Consider the following 20,666-nt stretch of genomic DNA (forward strand, 5'->3'; position numbering starts at 1 on the left):
ATGCGTTGCTTGGAATACTGGTCTTTTGAAATGCTTGTTCTCTTCTCCGGTTTGTTGCCTAAGCCTGAACTTGAGATATCAGTTCTCTCCATCTGTCTTAGCACTCATGCAGTTGCATATATGATCCCCTTTGGCGTGGGTGCTGCTGTAAGTACACGAGTTTCCAATGAACTAGGAGCTGGACGCTCACGCACTGCACAGTTATCAGTGTGTGTCGGGGTTTGTATGGCAGTCAATGAGGCTCTTATGATAAGATATATTTTATTCTCTATCAGAAATGTATGGGGCTATGTTTATAGAAATGAAGTAGAGGTAGTTGAATGCATTTCAACCATGATGCCACTGCTTGTACCCTCAACATTTATGGATGCCATCCAAGGTGTTCTATCAGGTATTGCTAGAGGATGTGGATGGCAAACGTTGGGTGCCTATGCAAACCTTGGGGCATACTATGTGGTTGGCATGCCTATAGCTGTCATTTTAGCCTTTGCACTGCATGCTGGCGGCAGGGGACCTTCGGCATTTGAGCACCTGTTCTGTTGCTAAGAACATTGCGCTAACAAAGGAAAATCTTATCAAAAATTTATCACTGCTGCACAGAAAAGGATATATGGGAGCACCCAAAAGAAGTTGATCAGGTTTTGGTTAAATATGAGCGCCTTCAAAAATTTCGCATTCATACTCCAAGGTATGCACTTGTGAACAGAGATTACCCCTATTAAGAGTTGAACTACTTTGTGGAGTAAGGGATTTTGTTCAAAACCATGCATAGCGAATTATCAAGCCTTTTGTGGAAAAAACCAGTTTATGGAGATGATCACAGTGTCTATGGTTTAGTGGCCAATCTTCTGGCTTATCATATGTTTTCGAGCCTCTTACACTATTATGGAGGATTGAACTCGCGTTATCAAAGGCAAACAGAGCGAAAAGTTGTAGAAGGACAATGGGATTTCCAAGAGCTAAGGCCGCTGCATTACTTGTATCTTTTTGTCCGACAATATCCATATGGAGGAGGCGAAGGCAGATATGAAAAATGCAGTTCTGAAAGAGTCCAAGTGCAATGTCTGCAACATGAGATCACTGGAATAGTATGAACGCAATAGTATCAATGATTTGGTTGTCGCTAATTGAGTGACATCCTTGAATACTTGATCTGGTCATTAATTGTTTTTTTTCTTCAATTGAATGAACCTCCAAAGGGGTAATGTAAATGCATTAATTCTCAAATGGTTCGGTGATTCGACCTTCAAAAAAAAAGGTAATGAAGATGTTACTATATACACCTGCGCCATCCGAACAGGGTTCTTTTCGTTCAAGACTTCCGTTCTATCCTCGTAAACTATCTGAGCAATCTGAGGATAAAAGTTAAATGTAATTTAATGTGGACATCATGCACTTTTAAACAAGAACGAAATTTTAGGTCATTGGTTTGGCACCGACGTGAGTCATAATACAGATGGCACTGAAGGAGTTAGGTTTAGCCTTTTGGCTGATCTATATACGTCCACGTCCTCGGTATCATGCTAAATCGAATCCTCATGACCGTGAATGATGTTAAGGGGCGCATAAGAAAGGGCCTACAATTTATTTCTCCGGAGCCTACAGAATCGAGACAATTGGATGGCGGAGAATTCAAGTAGCAGACAACAAAACCAGTGAATCTCCATCTGGCGGTTCGTTTGCAACTCGTGCCTAACCTCATGATATCTTCCAAGCAGTAAATACTTTATCTGATGTGTTTTCTCAGAAAGGGAGTTCATTTGTTCATAATATATTACAGAGAAGATCTAGGTTGCTTCCAGAAGAAACAGATGGATCCTCGGCTTTACTTAATTCACCGGTTCATATCACAGCTCTGAAATTTGAGAATTAAATTAACCAAGTGCTTCATGGCCTAAAAAACAGAGTCTCAAGAAGCAGAATATAAGTTTGCCTATGAAGAACTATATTTCCTCTGTTACTTACAATACCTTGTTGCTGGGAGAATTCATACATCCAGCAGTCGAATGCCATGGTGCTGCACGAATAGTCAGAGGCTGTGCAATTTATATCAGAGAAACTGGAGCACTTTGCCAAATAGTGGTGACCGGAGTATACTCTTTAAATGTTTTCCTTTCTGCGCCAGTTATGATTCTTTTTATTTAAATTCATATTACAGTTTCAGGTGAAGATGATTTTTAGAGTTGGAAAGGGCTATTTTGTATACAGTAAGTCGAAGGCCTTAGCTGCGCTAAATGGTATGAGGATGGAAAACTCAAACAAACTGGAAACGATCTATGGTCTATCTCCTTCAGGTGTGAGGAGTATCTTGAGCAAAAGGTTATACCCACAGAAGGATCAAGACATTATTACTCATCTTCTGTGGATGGTCCAGTACGCAGTAAATTACCTTACATGGATGTTGTGGGAGGTTCCAAGAGTCCTTTAACAGAGGAGACAAGTTTTTCCTCAGGAGAGATATTTGTTGCAAGCAAACCTTTTCAAAACAATCAAGTGCTTAAGCCATGAACACTGATGATTATTTAGAAAACCAGAGAGGAAGAGTGTATTTTTTGGAATCACACAGCAGTTTCGTAGCGCGCTACGAAACTGCTGTAGGTGATGATTTTAAAAGCGCAGAGCAGCTAGTCTGACACGGTGAGCAGGAGTTGAGGAAAAGGAACAGCTGTTTATCAAGACCACCTACAGCACATCAGAAACCTGGCATCGTTCCATACCTGGAGTTATTAAAAGATTTGGGAACATGCTGCTATACTTTAGGAGAATGTTGGGAGACAGAGACCGTTAAGATAGGAGCATCTCTTCTGGTCAATTAATGAGCTATCAGCGCTCTTAAGCATCCTAAATCAGCATCCATTGCACCTGTAGCTCAGCCATATCAGATTAATTGGAGGAGGACAGCTGTCAAAGCATTCAAGAAAGCATCAAGCATACGAGGAGAATGAAATTAGTATTTTATTTTGATTAGGATAGTGTGTAATTATAGTTCAGCATATTTGTAATTAATGCATTAGTGAGTAGCATGTAGGAATAATTAATAACCACCTTCGAGGCTCCCCTCATGCTGGAGGAGGATGCTCGAGTTGTTTTAGTATGCTTGCCTATATATGGGCCAAGGTTAGATGTAGAAGGGGTTGGATTGTATATACAAAAACAGAGTTTTCTAGAGCTTATGAAAGGACTGTTACAGTAATGGCAAACAGGGTTTTTTTTCTTCCCAAGATTCTCAATGCATCTTTTTGTTCAAATGTGATGATGGTTTAGTTTCTTAATGTTCTTTTTACAGCCTTGTTATGGCACAATCCCTCAGAATTCATATTATATGCTCTGACTTCCTGTGTGCTTGATAAGCTGTGGGTTTTGGTGAAGCATGTTTGAACATCACTCAGAATTCATTTTTTAATGCTCTGACTTCCTGTATGTTCAGCAGGCTTTGATTTAGGTAAATTATGTTTGAACATCTGATGATGCAAAGAGCCTTGGCTTCTATGAGATGACTGTGATTTGGTTTATTAACTGTGAGAGACTCCATAGCCCAATGAAGACCAATTTGATGTATGTCCAACCAGCTATATTTTTATAAATGTGTGAAGAGTTAGCCCTCTAGTGTTTGAAGGATTTTGTCAAGAGTCGTGAGAGAGCCCTCTCTGATTAGGAAGGCTAATTCCTAATCTAAAGTATGGTCTGAAACAGTTACATGAGACCTTGCTTGGTTGCAGTCCCTAGTACTGGTTTTGTGATAACATTTTGGTGCGTCTGCCGGGAGCTTAAGATTGAATTTCTGAAGGTAGCAGGAGTTCAAATGATTTTCAAGGCTGCAAAACTACCTTGGCGACTCCACACAGCAAAGAACAAATTAGAAGGTGACTCCACTGCTAGAAGATCAGTAGCTTGATGAAGTTTCAAGATGGATTCCACTGCAAGAAAGAATGCCAGGTATGCTCCTATGAATCGGTCTCATATCCCTGGTTTTCCAAATCCTATGCCAAAGGTTGATTGGGTGGATGATCTTCCAATATTCAAAGATGAAAAGAAGGATGATGCTGCTCTCCATTTGGTTAAGTTTCACTTACATGTACGCAGTCTTAAGGTTCATTTCCCTGAAGATTGTCTCATGAGGATGTTTATGGCTACTTTAGAAGGAGAGGCATGGTCTTGGTATAAAGGTTTGGAAAATGATTCATTATCTTCTCTTGCTGATTTCCATGATGCGTTCTGTGAAATGTTTAAAGAATGTTATCCTTCTTTGTTGCTGCTCAAAGATTGCTGTAGGCATTCTTTGAATCTTATTCAGTGCTTGGAGGATTATTATGGTGATGATGAATTTACAGATGAAGAAATTTTAGAGGCTCTTCATGACAATGTTTTTCAGCACCAAGAAGAAGGTATAACACTCCATGAAGCGCCGCATGAAGAGCAACAAGAGTTTACCTGTGAAAACCATGTTTTATCCTTTGATATTGATGTAGAGATGCAGCAAATTTGTCAGCCTTCAGATCATAATGAAGACGGAATTAATTGCACTCAGCAAGAAGAAATATTGAAGGAAATTTTCTATGACCCTCAGGCAGAGGAAAAGCTTGCTCAATTTTGTAATTCCTTGCAGCAGCTTACCCCAAATAATAATCATAATAGTGAGGAAAATTCCATTGTTTGTTGGAATGATTCAGAAAAGCAACTGGATAGCTTGTCAAATAGAAAAGTGGATAGTACATCAGAGGAGTCTTGTGTGGTTGAGAATCAGGGGCCTGAAAATGAAGAGTGTTATCATGATCATTATTTTCAGCAGCTTTCTATGACAGAACACAAGGAGACTACGCTGGTTCCTTTCTCTTTCACGATTGAGGAACTGAACACGGTGGTTGAAAATCAGTTTGTACAGCTGGAAAGTTTCGAGAAAAGACAAGCTGATCATGTGTTCTGGGATCCTATAGCTGATTATATGGAAGAGTTTTACTCTCCAGTATTTCAGTTGTTCAAAGAAGATCAGAGACAATTTCAGTGGCAGCGGTCTTTACACTATCACATTGGCTCTGAAATCCGATACAGTCAGAGAAGATTTCAGTGGAAGCGGTCATTACACTATCATATTGGATCTGAACTCCAGGACAGTCAAAGAAATCAAATATCAGGTGAGGCAAATGATTGGCTGCATTGGAAATTTCACATTGATTGAGCTGAAGAAGTTGAAATGGTTAGGGTAGGTAGGTAGAGGTAATTGCAAATAAGCTCAAGTTCAACTGAGCATTTTTCAGTAGGTATAGTTCTCATTCTCCTACAGTCATGCTTGTCAAGAAAATTTCAGTTTGTCAAAATGGATAAGGCACTGGAGCTGCATGTTCTTAGTGTACCACAAGGGCACACTATCCCAAGTGGAGCCACTGTTATCACTGAAAATGCTGTAGTAAAATTTTTTTAGCTTGGCTTAAAGTCAGGGTATTTTCGCAGCGCCAGAATTCTTTTTAGCAGTTTCGCAGCGCTACCTGTTTGAGTGGTTTCGTAGCGTGCTACGAAACTGGGGATTTGTTTGAGTTTTCAGTGAAGGTCCAAATCCTAGCATGCTTATTGTACAGAGTTCTTCTTCCCTCCAGGAATGTTGATGAGAGCAGTGGCAGTATGTTCAAGGAGACACCTTATGATGATGCAGCTATTGTAGGATTGCCATCAAATACATTAAGGGAGTTATCTCTGAATTCTGGCTCATGGGTGATTGTGAAAGATGTACATACTAATGTGGGAGACTTGCAGGAGATGTTGTGTTGAATCCTCTAGACAAAGAATCTATTAAATGTTATAAGTCATAGAGTGTTTGATATTTGGGATTGTCTTTTCACAATCTGTAACTTCTTTCACAAAGCAGGGCGCCACAATGGATTGAAAGATTTGAAAAATATTTATGATAAAGTTCATGTTCCCGTTTGTTGGGTATTGGTGTTCAAAGTTGGATTAGGTAATAAAGGGGCTGCGCTTGCAAATAGCATTTCCAATTGGCTAAATGTGGCACTTCTATCAATTTATGTTAAATCTTCCCCTGCATGCAAGAAGACATGGACATCTTTCTCAAGGGAAGCTTTATATGACATTACAAACTTTCTTAAGCTTACTATTCTATCTGCAGTAATGCGTTGCTTGGAATACTGGTCTTTTGAAATGCTTGTTCTCTTCTCCGGTTTGTTGCCTAAGCCTGAACTTGAGATATCAGTTCTCTCCATCTGTCTTAGCACTCATGCAGTTGCATATATGATCCCCTTTGGCGTGGGTGCTGCTGTAAGTACACGAGTTTCCAATGAACTAGGAGCTGGACGCTCACGCACTGCACAGTTATCAGTGTGTGTCGGGGTTTGTATGGCAGTCAATGAGGCTCTTATGATAAGATATATTTTATTCTCTATCAGAAATGTATGGGGCTATGTTTATAGAAATGAAGTAGAGGTAGTTGAATGCATTTCAACCATGATGCCACTGCTTGTACCCTCAACATTTATGGATGCCATCCAAGGTGTTCTATCAGGTATTGCTAGAGGATGTGGATGGCAAACGTTGGGTGCCTATGCAAACCTTGGGGCATACTATGTGGTTGGCATGCCTATAGCTGTCATTTTAGCCTTTGCACTGCATGCTGGCGGCAGGGGACCTTCGGCATTTGAGCACCTGTTCTGTTGCTAAGAACATTGCGCTAACAAAGGAAAATCTTATCAAAAATTTATCACTGCTGCACAGAAAAGGATATATGGGAGCACCCAAAAGAAGTTGATCAGGTTTTGGTTAAATATGAGCGCCTTCAAAAATTTCGCATTCATACTCCAAGGTATGCACTTGTGAACAGAGATTACCCCTATTAAGAGTTGAACTACTTTGTGGAGTAAGGGATTTTGTTCAAAACCATGCATAGCGAATTATCAAGCCTTTTGTGGAAAAAACCAGTTTATGGAGATGATCACAGTGTCTATGGTTTAGTGGCCAATCTTCTGGCTTATCATATGTTTTCGAGCCTCTTACACTATTATGGAGGATTGAACTCGCGTTATCAAAGGCAAACAGAGCGAAAAGTTGTAGAAGGACAATGGGATTTCCAAGAGCTAAGGCCGCTGCATTACTTGTATCTTTTTGTCCGACAATATCCATATGGAGGAGGCGAAGGCAGATATGAAAAATGCAGTTCTGAAAGAGTCCAAGTGCAATGTCTGCAACATGAGATCACTGGAATAGTATGAACGCAATAGTATCAATGATTTGGTTGTCGCTAATTGAGTGACATCCTTGAATACTTGATCTGGTCATTAATTGTTTTTTTTCTTCAATTGAATGAACCTCCAAAGGGGTAATGTAAATGCATTAATTCTCAAATGGTTCGGTGATTCGACCTTCAAAAAAAAAGGTAATGAAGATGTTACTATATACACCTGCGCCATCCGAACAGGGTTCTTTTCGTTCAAGACTTCCGTTCTATCCTCGTAAACTATCTGAGCAATCTGAGGATAAAAGTTAAATGTAATTTAATGTGGACATCATGCACTTTTAAACAAGAACGAAATTTTAGGTCATTGGTTTGGCACCGACGTGAGTCATAATACAGATGGCGCTGAAGGAGTTAGGTTTAGCCTTTTGGCTGATCTATATACGTCCACGTCCTCGGTATCATGCTAAATCGAATCCTCATGACCGTGAATGATGTTAAGGGGCGCATAAGAAAGGGCCTACAATTTATTTCTCCGGAGCCTACAGAATCGAGACAATTGGATGGCGGAGAATTCAAGTAGCAGACAACAAAACCAGTGAATCTCCATCTGGCGGTTCGTTTGCAACTCGTGCCTAACCTCATGATATCTTCCAAGCAGTAAATACTTTATCTGATGTGTTTTCTCAGAAAGGGAGTTCATTTGTTCATAATATATTACAGAGAAGATCTAGGTTGCTTCCAGAAGAAACAGATGGATCCTCGGCTTTACTTAATTCACCGGTTCATATCACAGCTCTGAAATTTGAGAATTAAATTAACCAAGTGCTTCATGGCCTAAAAAACAGAGTCTCAAGAAGCAGAATATAAGTTTGCCTATGAAGAACTATATTTCCTCTGTTACTTACAATACCTTGTTGCTGGGAGAATTCATACATCCAGCAGTCGAATGCCATGGTGCTGCACGAATAGTCAGAGGCTGTGCAATTTATATCAGAGAAACTGGAGCACTTTGCCAAATAGTGGTGACCGGAGTATACTCTTTAAATGTTTTCCTTTCTGCGCCAGTTATGATTCTTTTTATTTAAATTCATATTACAGTTTCAGGTGAAGATGATTTTTAGAGTTGGAAAGGGCTATTTTGTATACAGTAAGTCGAAGGCCTTAGCTGCGCTAAATGGTATGAGGATGGAAAACTCAAACAAACTGGAAACGATCTATGGTCTATCTCCTTCAGGTGTGAGGAGTATCTTGAGCAAAAGGTTATACCCACAGAAGGATCAAGACATTATTACTCATCTTCTGTGGATGGTCCAGTACGCAGTAAATTACCTTACATGGATGTTGTGGGAGGTTCCAAGAGTCCTTTAACAGAGGAGACAAGTTTTTCCTCAGGAGAGATATTTGTTGCAAGCAAACCTTTTCAAAACAATCAAGTGCTTAAGCCATGAACACTGATGATTATTTAGAAAACCAGAGAGGAAGAGTGTATTTTTTGGAATCACACAGCAGTTTCGTAGCGCGCTACGAAACTGCTGTAGGTGATGATTTTAAAAGCGCAGAGCAGCTAGTCTGACACGGTGAGCAGGAGTTGAGGAAAAGGAACAGCTGTTTATCAAGACCACCTACAGCACATCAGAAACCTGGCATCGTTCCATACCTGGAGTTATTAAAAGATTTGGGAACATGCTGCTATACTTTAGGAGAATGTTGGGAGACAGAGACCGTTAAGATAGGAGCATCTCTTCTGGTCAATTAATGAGCTATCAGCGCTCTTAAGCATCCTAAATCAGCATCCATTGCACCTGTAGCTCAGCCATATCAGATTAATTGGAGGAGGACAGCTGTCAAAGCATTCAAGAAAGCATCAAGCATACGAGGAGAATGAAATTAGTATTTTATTTTGATTAGGATAGTGTGTAATTATAGTTCAGCATATTTGTAATTAATGCATTAGTGAGTAGCATGTAGGAATAATTAATAACCACCTTCGAGGCTCCCCTCATGCTGGAGGAGGATGCTCGAGGTGTTTTAGTATGCTTGCCTATATATGGGCCAAGGTTAGATGTAGAAGGGGTTGGATTGTATATACAAAAACAGAGTTTTCTAGAGCTTATGAAAGGACTGTTACAGTAATGGCAAACAGGGTTTTTTTTCTTCCCAAGATTCTCAATGCATCTTTTTGTTCAAATGTGATGATGGTTTAGTTTCTTAATGTTCTTTTTACAGCCTTGTTATGGCACAATCCCTCAGAATTCATATTATATGCTCTGACTTCCTGTGTGCTTGATAAGCTGTGGGTTTTGGTGAAGCATGTTTGAACATCACTCAGAATTCATTTTTTAATGCTCTGACTTCCTGTATGTTCAGCAGGCTTTGATTTAGGTAAATTATGTTTGAACATCTGATGATGCAAAGAGCCTTGGCTTCTATGAGATGACTGTGATTTGGTTTATTAACTGTGAGAGACTCCATAGCCCAATGAAGACCAATTTGATGTATGTCCAACCAGCTATATTTTTATAAATGTGTGAAGAGTTAGCCCTCTAGTGTTTGAAGGATTTTGTCAAGAGTCGTGAGAGAGCCCTCTCTGATTAGGAAGGCTAATTCCTAATCTAAAGTATGGTCTGAAACAGTTACATGAGACCTTGCTTGGTTGCAGTCCCTAGTACTGGTTTTGTGATAACATTTTGGTGCGTCTGCCGGGAGCTTAAGATTGAATTTCTGAAGGTAGCAGGAGTTCAAATGATTTTCAAGGCTGCAAAACTACCTTGGCGACTCCACACAGCAAAGAACAAATTAGAAGGTGACTCCACTGCTAGAAGATCAGTAGCTTGATGAAGTTTCAAGATGGATTCCACTGCAAGAAAGAATGCCAGGTATGCTCCTATGAATCGGTCTCATATCCCTGGTTTTCCAAATCCTATGCCAAAGGTTGATTGGGTGGATGATCTTCCAATATTCAAAGATGAAAAGAAGGATGATGCTGCTCTCCATTTGGTTAAGTTTCACTTACATGTACGCAGTCTTAAGGTTCATTTCCCTGAAGATTGTCTCATGAGGATGTTTATGGCTACTTTAGAAGGAGAGGCATGGTCTTGGTATAAAGGTTTGGAAAATGATTCATTATCTTCTCTTGCTGATTTCCATGATGCGTTCTGTGAAATGTTTAAAGAATGTTATCCTTCTTTGTTGCTGCTCAAAGATTGCTGTAGGCATTCTTTGAATCTTATTCAGTGCTTGGAGGATTATTATGGTGATGATGAATTTACAGATGAAGAAATTTTAGAGGCTCTTCATGACAATGTTTTTCAGCACCAAGAAGAAGGTATAACACTCCATGAAGCGCCGCATGAAGAGCAACAAGAGTTTACCTGTGAAAACCATGTTTTATCCTTTGATATTGATGTAGAGATGCAGCAAATTTGTCAGCCTTCAGATCATAATGAAGACGGAATTAATTGCACTCAGCAAGAAGAAATATTGAAGGAAATTTTCTATGACCCTCAGGCAGAGGAAAAGCTTGCTCAATTTTGTAATTCCTTGCAGCAGCTTACCCCAAATAATAATCATAATAGTGAGGAAAATTCCATTGTTTGTTGGAATGATTCAGAAAAGCAACTGGATAGCTTGTCAAATAGAAAAGTGGATAGTACATCAGAGGAGTCTTGTGTGGTTGAGAATCAGGGGCCTGAAAATGAAGAGTGTTATCATGATCATTATTTTCAGCAGCTTTCTATGACAGAACACAAGGAGACTACGCTGGTTCCTTTCTCTTTCACGATTGAGGAACTGAACACGGTGGTTGAAAATCAGTTTGTACAGCTGGAAAGTTTCGAGAAAAGACAAGCTGATCATGTGTTCTGGGATCCTATAGCTGATTATATGGAAGAGTTTTACTCTCCAGTATTTCAGTTGTTCAAAGAAGATCAGAGACAATTTCAGTGGCAGCGGTCTTTACACTATCACATTGGCTCTGAAATCCGATACAGTCAGAGAAGATTTCAGTGGAAGCGGTCATTACACTATCATATTGGATCTGAACTCCAGGACAGTCAAAGAAATCAAATATCAGGTGAGGCAAATGATTGGCTGCATTGGAAATTTCACATTGATTGAGCTGAAGAAGTTGAAATGGTTAGGGTAGGTAGGTAGAGGTAATTGCAAATAAGCTCAAGTTCAACTGAGCATTTTTCAGTAGGTATAGTTCTCATTCTCCTACAGTCATGCTTGTCAAGAAAATTTCAGTTTGTCAAAATGGATAAGGCACTGGAGCTGCATGTTCTTAGTGTACCACAAGGGCACACTATCCCAAGTGGAGCCACTGTTATCACTGAAAATGCTGTAGTAAAATTTTTTTAGCTTGGCTTAAAGTCAGGGTATTTTCGCAGCGCCAGAATTCTTTTTAGCAGTTTCGCAGCGCTACCTGTTTGAGTGGTTTCGTAGCGTGCTACGAAACTGGGGATTTGTTTGAGTTTTCAGTGAAGGTCCAAATCCTAGCATGCTTATTGTACAGAGTTCTTCTTCCCTCCAGGAATGTTGATGAGAGCAGTGGCAGTATGTTCAAGGAGACACCTTATGATGATGCAGCTATTGTAGGATTGCCATCAAATACATTAAGGGAGTTATCTCTGAATTCTGGCTCATGGGTGATTGTGAAAGATGTACATACTAATGTGGGAGACTTGCAGGAGATGTTGTGTTGAATCCTCTAGACAAAGAATCTATTAAATGTTATAAGTCATAGAGTGTTTGATATTTGGGATTGTCTTTTCACAATCTGTAACTTCTTTCACAAAGCAGGGCGCCACAATGGATTGAAAGATTTGAAAAATATTTATGATAAAGTTCATGTTCCCGTTTGTTGGGTATTGGTGTTCAAAGTTGGATTAGGTAATAAAGGGGCTGCGCTTGCAAATAGCATTTCCAATTGGCTAAATGTGGCACTTCTATCAATTTATGTTAAATCTTCCCCTGCATGCAAGAAGACATGGACATCTTTCTCAAGGGAAGCTTTATATGACATTACAAACTTTCTTAAGCTTACTATTCTATCTGCAGTAATGCGTTGCTTGGAATACTGGTCTTTTGAAATGCTTGTTCTCTTCTCCGGTTTGTTGCCTAAGCCTGAACTTGAGATATCAGTTCTCTCCATCTGTCTTAGCACTCATGCAGTTGCATATATGATCCCCTTTGGCGTGGGTGCTGCTGTAAGTACACGAGTTTCCAATGAACTAGGAGCTGGACGCTCACGCACTGCACAGTTATCAGTGTGTGTCGGGGTTTGTATGGCAGTCAATGAGGCTCTTATGATAAGATATATTTTATTCTCTATCAGAAATGTATGGGGCTATGTTTATAGAAATGAAGTAGAGGTAGTTGAATGCATTTCAACCATGATGCCACTGCTTGTACCCTCAACATTTATGGATGCCATCCAAGGTGTTCTATCAGGTATTGCTAGAGGATGTGGATGGCAAACGTTGGGTGCCTATGCAAACCTTGGGGCATACTATGTGGTTGGCATGCCTATAGCTGTCATTTTAGCCTTTGCATTGCATGCTGGCGGCAGGGGACCTTCGGCATTTGAGCACCTGTTCTGTTGCTAAGAACATTGCGCTAACAAAGGAAAATCTTATCAAAAATTTATCACTGCTGCACAGAAAAGGATATATGGGAGCACCCAAAAGAAGTTGATCAGGTTTTGGTTAAATATGAGCGCCTTCAAAAATTTCGCATTCATACTCCAAGGTATGCACTTGTGAACAGAGATTACCCCTATTAAGAGTTGAACTACTTTGTGGAGTAAGGGATTTTGTTCAAAACCATGCATAGCGAATTATCAAGCCTTTTGTGGAAAAAACCAGTTTATGGAGATGATCACAGTGTCTATGGTTTAGTGGCCAATTTTCTGGCTTATCATATGTTTTCGAGCCTCTTACACTATTATGGAGGATTGAACTCGCGTTATCAAAGGCAAACAGAGCGAAAAGTTGTAGAAGGACAATGGGATTTCCAAGAGCTAAGGCCGCTGCATTACTTGTATCTTTTTGTCCGACAATATCCATATGGAGGAGGCGAAGGCAGATATGAAAAATGCAGTTCTGAAAGAGTCCAAGTGCAATGTCTGCAACATGAGATCACTGGAATAGTATGAACGCAATAGTATCAATGATTTGGTTGTCGCTAATTGAGTGACATCCTTGAATACTTGATCTGGTCATTAATTGTTTTTTTTCTTCAATTGAATGAACCTCCAAAGGGGTAATGTAAATGCATTAATTCTCAAATGGTTCGGTGATTCGACCTTCAAAAAAAAAGGTAATGAAGATGTTACTATATACACCTGCGCCATCCGAACAGGGTTCTTTTCGTTCAAGACTTCCGTTCTATCCTCGTAAACTATCTGAGCAATCTGAGGATAAAAGTTAAATGTAATTTAATGTGGACATCATGCACTTTTAAACAAGAACGAAATTTTAGGTCATTGGTTTGGCACCGACGTGAGTCATAATACAGATGGCGCTGAAGGAGTTAGGTTTAGCCTTTTGGCTGATCTATATACGTCCACGTCCTCGGTATCATGCTAAATCGAATCCTCATGACCGTGAATGATGTTAAGGGGCGCATAAGAAAGGGCCTACAATTTATTTCTCCGGAGCCTACAGAATCGAGACAATTGGATGGCGGAGAATTCAAGTAGCAGACAACAAAACCAGTGAATCTCCATCTGGCGGTTCGTTTGCAACTCGTGCCTAACCTCATGATATCTTCCAAGCAGTAAATACTTTATCTGATGTGTTTTCTCAGAAAGGGAGTTCATTTGTTCATAATATATTACAGAGAAGATCTAGGTTGCTTCCAGAAGAAACAGATGGATCCTCGGCTTTACTTAATTCACCGGTTCATATCACAGCTCTGAAATTTGAGAATTAAATTAACCAAGTGCTTCATGGCCTAAAAAACAGAGTCTCAAGAAGCAGAATATAAGTTTGCCTATGAAGAACTATATTTCCTCTGTTACTTACAATACCTTGTTGCTGGGAGAATTCATACATCCAGCAGTCGAATGCCATGGTGCTGCACGAATAGTCAGAGGCTGTGCAATTTATATCAGAGAAACTGGAGCACTTTGCCAAATAGTGGTGACCGGAGTATACTCTTTAAATGTTTTCCTTTCTGCGCCAGTTATGATTCTTTTTATTTAAATTCATATTACAGTTTCAGGTGAAGATGATTTTTAGAGTTGGAAAGGGCTATTTTGTATACAGTAAGTCGAAGGCCTTAGCTGCGCTAAATGGTATGAGGATGGAAAACTCAAACAAACTGGAAACGATCTATGGTCTATCTCCTTCAGGTGTGAGGAGTATCTTGAGCAAAAGGTTATACCCACAGAAGGATCAAGACATTATTACTCATCTTCTGTGGATGGTCCAGTACGCAGTAAATTACCTTACATGGATGTTGTGGGAGGTTCCAAGAGTCCTTTAACAGAGGAGACAAGTTTTTCCTCAGGAGAGATATTTGTTGCAAGCAAACCTTTTCAAAACAATCAAGTGCTTAAGCCATGAACACTGATGATTATTTAGAAAACCAGAGAGGAAGAGTGTATTTTTTGGAATCACACAGCAGTTTCGTAGCGCGCTACGAAACTGCTGTAGGTGATGATTTTAAAAGCGCAGAGCAGCTAGTCTGACACGGTGAGCAGGAGTTGAGGAAAAGGAACAGCTGTTTATCAAGACCACCTACAGCACATCAGAAACCTGGCATCGTTCCATACCTGGAGTTATTAAAAGATTTGGGAACATGCTGCTATACTTTAGGAGAATGTTGGGAGACAGAGACCGTTAAGATAGGAGCATCTCTTCTGGTCAATTAATGAGCTATCAGCGCTCTTAAGCATCCTAAATCAGCATCCATTGCACCTGTAGCTCAGCCATATCAGATTAATTGGAGGAGGACAGCTGTCAAAGCATTCAAGAAAGCATCAAGCATACGAGGAGAATGAAATTAGTATTTTATTTTGATTAGGATAGTGTGTAATTATAGTTCAGCATATTTGTAATTAATGCATTAGTGAGTAGCATGTAGGAATAATTAATAACCACCTTCGAGGCTCCCCTCATGCTAGAGGAGGATGCTCGAGGTGTTTTAGTATGCTTGCCTATATATGGGCCAAGGTTAGATGTAGAAGGGGTTGGATTGTATATACAAAAACAGAGTTTTCTAGAGCTTATGAAAGGACTGTTACAGTAATGGCAAACAGGGTTTTTTTTCTTCCCAAGATTCTCAATGCATCTTTTTGTTCAAATGTGATGATGGTTTAGTTTCTTAATGTTCTTTTTACAGCCTTGTTATGGCACAATCCCTCAGAATTCATATTATATGCTCTGACTTCCTGTGTGCTTGATAAGCTGTGGGTTTTGGTGAAGCATGTTTGAACATCACTCAGAATTCATTTTTTAATGCTCTGACTTCCTGTATGTTCAGCAGGCTTTGATTTAGGTAAATTATGTTTGAACATCTGATGATGCAAAGAGCCTTGGCTTCTATGAGATGACTGTGATTTGGTTTATTAACTGTGAGAGACTCCATAGCCCAATGAAGACCAATTTGATGTATGTCCAACCAGCTATATTTTTATAAATGTGTGAAGAGTTAGCCCTCTAGTGTTTGAAGGATTTTGTCAAGAGTCGTGAGAGAGCCCTCTCTGATTAGGAAGGCTAATTCCTAATCTAAAGTATGGTCTGAAACAGTTACATGAGACCTTGCTTGGTTGCAGTCCTTAGTACTGGTTTTGTGATAACATTTTGGTGCGTCTGCCGGGAGCTTAAGATTGAATTTCTGAAGGTAGCAGGAGTTCAAATGATGTTCAAGGCTGCAAAACTACCTTGGCGACTCCACACAGCAAAGAACAAATTAGAAGGTGACTCCACTGCTAGAAGATCAGTAGCTTGATGAAGTTTCAAGATGGATTCCACTGCAAGAAAGAATGCCAGGCATGCTCCTATGAATCGGTCTCATATCCCTGGTTTTCCAAATCCTATGCCAAAGGTTGATTGGGTGGATGATCTTCCAATATTCAAAGATGAAAAGAAGGATGATGCTGCTCTCCATTTGGTTAAGTTTCACTTACATGTACGCAGTCTTAAGGTTCATTTCCCTGAAGATTGTCTCATGAGGATGTTTATGGCTACTTTAGAAGGAGAGGCATGGTCTTGGTATAAAGGTTTGGAAAATGATTCATTATCTTCTCTTGCTGATTTCCATGATGCGTTCTGTGAAATGTTTAAAGAATGTTATCCTTCTTTGTTGCTGCTCAAAGATTGCTGTAGGCATTCTTTGAATCTTATTCAGTGCTTGGAGGATTATTATGGTGATGATGAATTTACAGATGAAGAAATTTTAGAGGCTCTTCATGACAATGTTTTTCAGCACCAAGAAGAAGGTATAACACTCCATGAAGCGCCGCATGAAGAGCAACAAGAGTTTACCTGTGAAAACCATGTTTTATCCTTTGATATTGATGTAGAGATGCAGCAAATTTGTCAGCCTTCAGATCATAATGAAGACGGAATTAATTGCACTCAGCAAGAAGAAATATTGAAGGAAATTTTCTATGACCCTCAGGCAGAGGAAAAGCTTGCTCAATTTTGTAATTCCTTGCAGCAACTTACCCCAAATAATAATCATAATAGTGAGGAAAATTCCATTGTTTGTTGGAATGATTCAGAAAAGCAACTGGATAGCTTGTCAAATAGAAAAGTGGATAGTACATCAGAGGAGTCTTGTGTGGTTGAGAATCAGGGGCCTGAAAATGAAGAGTGTTATCATGATCATTATTTTCAGCAGCTTTCTATGACAGAACACAAGGAGACTACGCTGGTTCCTTTCTCTTTCACGATTGAGGAACTGAACACGGTGGTTGAAAATCAGTTTGTACAGCTGGAAAGTTTCGAGAAAAGACAAGCTGATCATGTGTTCTGGGATCCTATAGATGATTATATGGAAGAGTTTTACTCTCCAGTATTTCAGTTGTTCAAAGAAGATCAGAGACAATTTCAGTGGCAGCGGTCTTTACACTATCACATTGGCTCTGAAATCCGATACAGTCAGAGAAGATTTCAGTGGAAGCGGTCATTACACTATCATATTGGATCTGAACTCCAGGACAGTCAAAGAAATCAAATATCAGGTGAGGCAAATGATTGGCTGCATTGGAAATTTCACATTGATTGAGCTGAAGAAGTTGAAATGGTTAGGGTAGGTAGGTAGAGGTAATTGCAAATAAGCTCAAGTTCAACTGAGCATTTTTCAGTAGGTATAGTTCTCATTCTCCTACAGTCATGCTTGTCAAGAAAATTTCAGTTTGTCAAAATGGATAAGGCACTGGAGCTGCATGTTCTTAGTGTACCACAAGGGCACACTATCCCAAGTGGAGCCACTGTTATCACTGAAAATGCTGTAGTAAAATTTTTTTAGCTTGGCTTAAAGTCAGGGTATTTTCGCAGCGCCAGAATTCTTTTTAGCAATTTCGCAGCGCTACCTGTTTGAGTGGTTTCGTAGCGTGCTACGAAACTGGGGATTTGTTTGAGTTTTCAGTGAAGGTCCAAATCCTAGCATGCTTATTGTACAGAGTTCTTCTTCCCTCCAGGAATGTTGATGAGAGCAGTGGCAGTATGTTCAAGGAGACACCTTATGATGATGCAGCTATTGTAGGATTGCCATCAAATACATTAAGGGAGTTATCTCTGAATTCTGGCTCATGGGTGATTGTGAAAGATGTACATACTAATGTGGGAGACTTGCAGGAGATGTTGTGTTGAATCCTCTAGACAAAGAATCTATTAAATGTTATAAGTCATAGAGTGTTTGATATTTGGGATTGTCTTTTCACAATCTGTAACTTCTTTCACAAAGCAGGGCGCCACAATGGATTGAAAGATTTGAAAAATATTTATGATAAAGTTCATGTTCCCGTTTGTTGGGTATTGGTGTTCAAAGTTGGATTAGGTAATAAAGGGGCTGCGCTTGCAAATAGCATTTCCAATTGGCTAAATGTGGCACTTCTATCAATTTATGTTAAATCTTCCCCTGCATGCAAGAAGACATGGACATCTTTCTCAAGGGAAGCTTTATATGACATTACAAACTTTCTTAAGCTTACTATTCTATCTGCAGTAATGCGTTGCTTGGAATACTGGTCTTTTGAAATGCTTGTTCTCTTCTCCGGTTTGTTGCCTAAGCCTGAACTTGAGATATCAGTTCTCTCCATCTGTCTTAGCACTCATGCAGTTGCATATATGATCCCCTTTGGCGTGGGTGCTGCTGTAAGTACACGAGTTTCCAATGAACTAGGAGCTGGACGCTCACGCACTGCACAGTTATCAGTGTGTGTCGGGGTTTGTATGGCAGTCAATGAGGCTCTTATGATAAGATATATTTTATTCTCTATCAGAAATGTATGGGGCTATGTTTATAGAAATGAAGTAGAGGTAGTTGAATGCATTTCAACCATGATGCCACTGCTTGTACCCTCAACATTTATGGATGCCATCCAAGGTGTTCTATCAGGTATTGCTAGAGGATGTGGATGGCAAACGTTGGGTGCCTATGCAAACCTTGGGGCATACTATGTGGTTGGCATGCCTATAGCTGTCATTTTAGCCTTTGCACTGCATGCTGGCGGCAGGGGACCTTCGGCATTTGAGCACCTGTTCTGTTGCTAAGAACATTGCGCTAACAAAGGAAAATCTTATCAAAAATTTATCACTGCTGCACAGAAAAGGATATATGGGAGCACCCAAAAGAAGTTGATCAGGTTTTGGTTAAATATGAGCGCCTTCAAAAATTTCGCATTCATACTCCAAGGTATGCACTTGTGAACAGAGATTACCCCTATTAAGAGTTGAACTACTTTGTGGAGTAAGGGATTTTGTTCAAAACCATGCATAGCGAATTATCAAGCCTTTTGTGGAAAAAACCAGTTTATGGAGATGATCACAGTGTCTATGGTTTAGTGGCCAATCTTCTGGCTTATCATATGTTTTCGAGCCTCTTACACTATTATGGAGGATTGAACTCGCGTTATCAAAGGCAAACAGAGCGAAAAGTTGTAGAAGGACAATGGGATTTCCAAGAGCTAAGGCCGCTGCATTACTTGTATCTTTTTGTCCGACAATATCCATATGGAGGAGGCGAAGGCAGATATGAAAAATGCAGTTCTGAAAGAGTCCAAGTGCAATGTCTGCAACATGAGATCACTGGAATAGTATGAACGCAATAGTATCAATGATTTGGTTGTCGCTAATTGAGTGACATCCTTGAATACTTGATCTGGTCATTAATTGTTTTTTTTCTTCAATTGAATGAACCTCCAAAGGGGTAATGTAAATGCATTAATTCTCAAATGGTTCGGTGATTCGACCTTCAAAAAAAAAGGTAATGAAGATGTTACTATATACACCTGCGCCATCCGAACAGGGTTCTTTTCGTTCAAGACTTCCGTTCTATCCTCGTAAACTATCTGAGCAATCTGAGGATAAAAGTTAAATGTAATTTAATGTGGACATCATGCACTTTTAAACAAGAACGAAATTTTAGGTCATTGGTTTGGCACCGACGTGAGTCATAATACAGATGGCGCTGAAGGAGTTAGGTTTAGCCTTTTGGCTGATCTATATACGTCCACGTCCTCGGTATCATGCTAAATCGAATCCTCATGACCGTGAATGATGTTAAGGGGCGCATAAGAAAGGGCCTACAATTTATTTCTCCGGAGCCTACAGAATCGAGACAATTGGATGGCGGAGAATTCAAGTAGCAGACAACAAAACCAGTGAATCTCCATCTGGCGGTTCGTTTGCAACTCGTGCCTAACCTCATGATATCTTCCAAGCAGTAAATACTTTATCTGATGTGTTTTCTCAGAAAGGGAGTTCATTTGTTCATAATATATTACAGAGAAGATCTAGGTTGCTTCCAGAAGAAACAGATGGATCCTCGGCTTTACTTAATTCACCGGTTCATATCACAGCTCTGAAATTTGAGAATTAAATTAACCAAGTGCTTCATGGCCTAAAAAACAGAGTCTCAAGAAGCAGAATATAAGTTTGCCTATGAAGAACTATATTTCCTCTGTTACTTACAATACCTTGTTGCTGGGAGAATTCATACATCCAGCAGTCGAATGCCATGGTGCTGCACGAATAGTCAGAGGCTGTGCAATTTATATCAGAGAAACTGGAGCACTTTGCCAAATAGTGGTGACCGGAGTATACTCTTTAAATGTTTTCCTTTCTGCGCCAGTTATGATTCTTTTTATTTAAATTCATATTACAGTTTCAGGTGAAGATGATTTTTAGAGTTGGAAAGGGCTATTTTGTATACAGTAAGTCGAAGGCCTTAGCTGCGCTAAATGGTATGAGGATGGAAAACTCAAACAAACTGGAAACGATCTATGGTCTATCTCCTTCAGGTGTGAGGAGTA

General features: G+C 39.8%; 4 pseudogenes; all 4 read left to right on the plus strand.

Annotated features, from left to right (window-relative positions):
* Positions 1-546, plus strand: LOC149205735 (protein DETOXIFICATION 16 pseudogene; annotated as a pseudogene).
* Positions 547-6,120: 5,574 nt separating this feature from the next.
* On the plus strand, positions 6,121-6,666 carry LOC149205736 (protein DETOXIFICATION 16 pseudogene; annotated as a pseudogene).
* Positions 6,667-12,240: 5,574 nt separating this feature from the next.
* LOC149205737 (protein DETOXIFICATION 16 pseudogene) lies at positions 12,241-12,786 on the plus strand (annotated as a pseudogene).
* Positions 12,787-18,360: 5,574 nt separating this feature from the next.
* LOC149205738 (protein DETOXIFICATION 16 pseudogene) lies at positions 18,361-18,906 on the plus strand (annotated as a pseudogene).
* The last annotated feature ends 1,760 nt before the right edge of the window (positions 18,907-20,666 follow it).

Source organism: Pinus tabuliformis, chromosome 1_2 (genome assembly GCF_031772625.1).
Source record: "Pinus tabuliformis cultivar Carrire ecotype Pingquan chromosome 1_2, CPIR1, whole genome shotgun sequence".
NCBI classification, from domain to species: Eukaryota; Viridiplantae; Streptophyta; class Pinopsida; order Pinales; family Pinaceae; genus Pinus; species Pinus tabuliformis.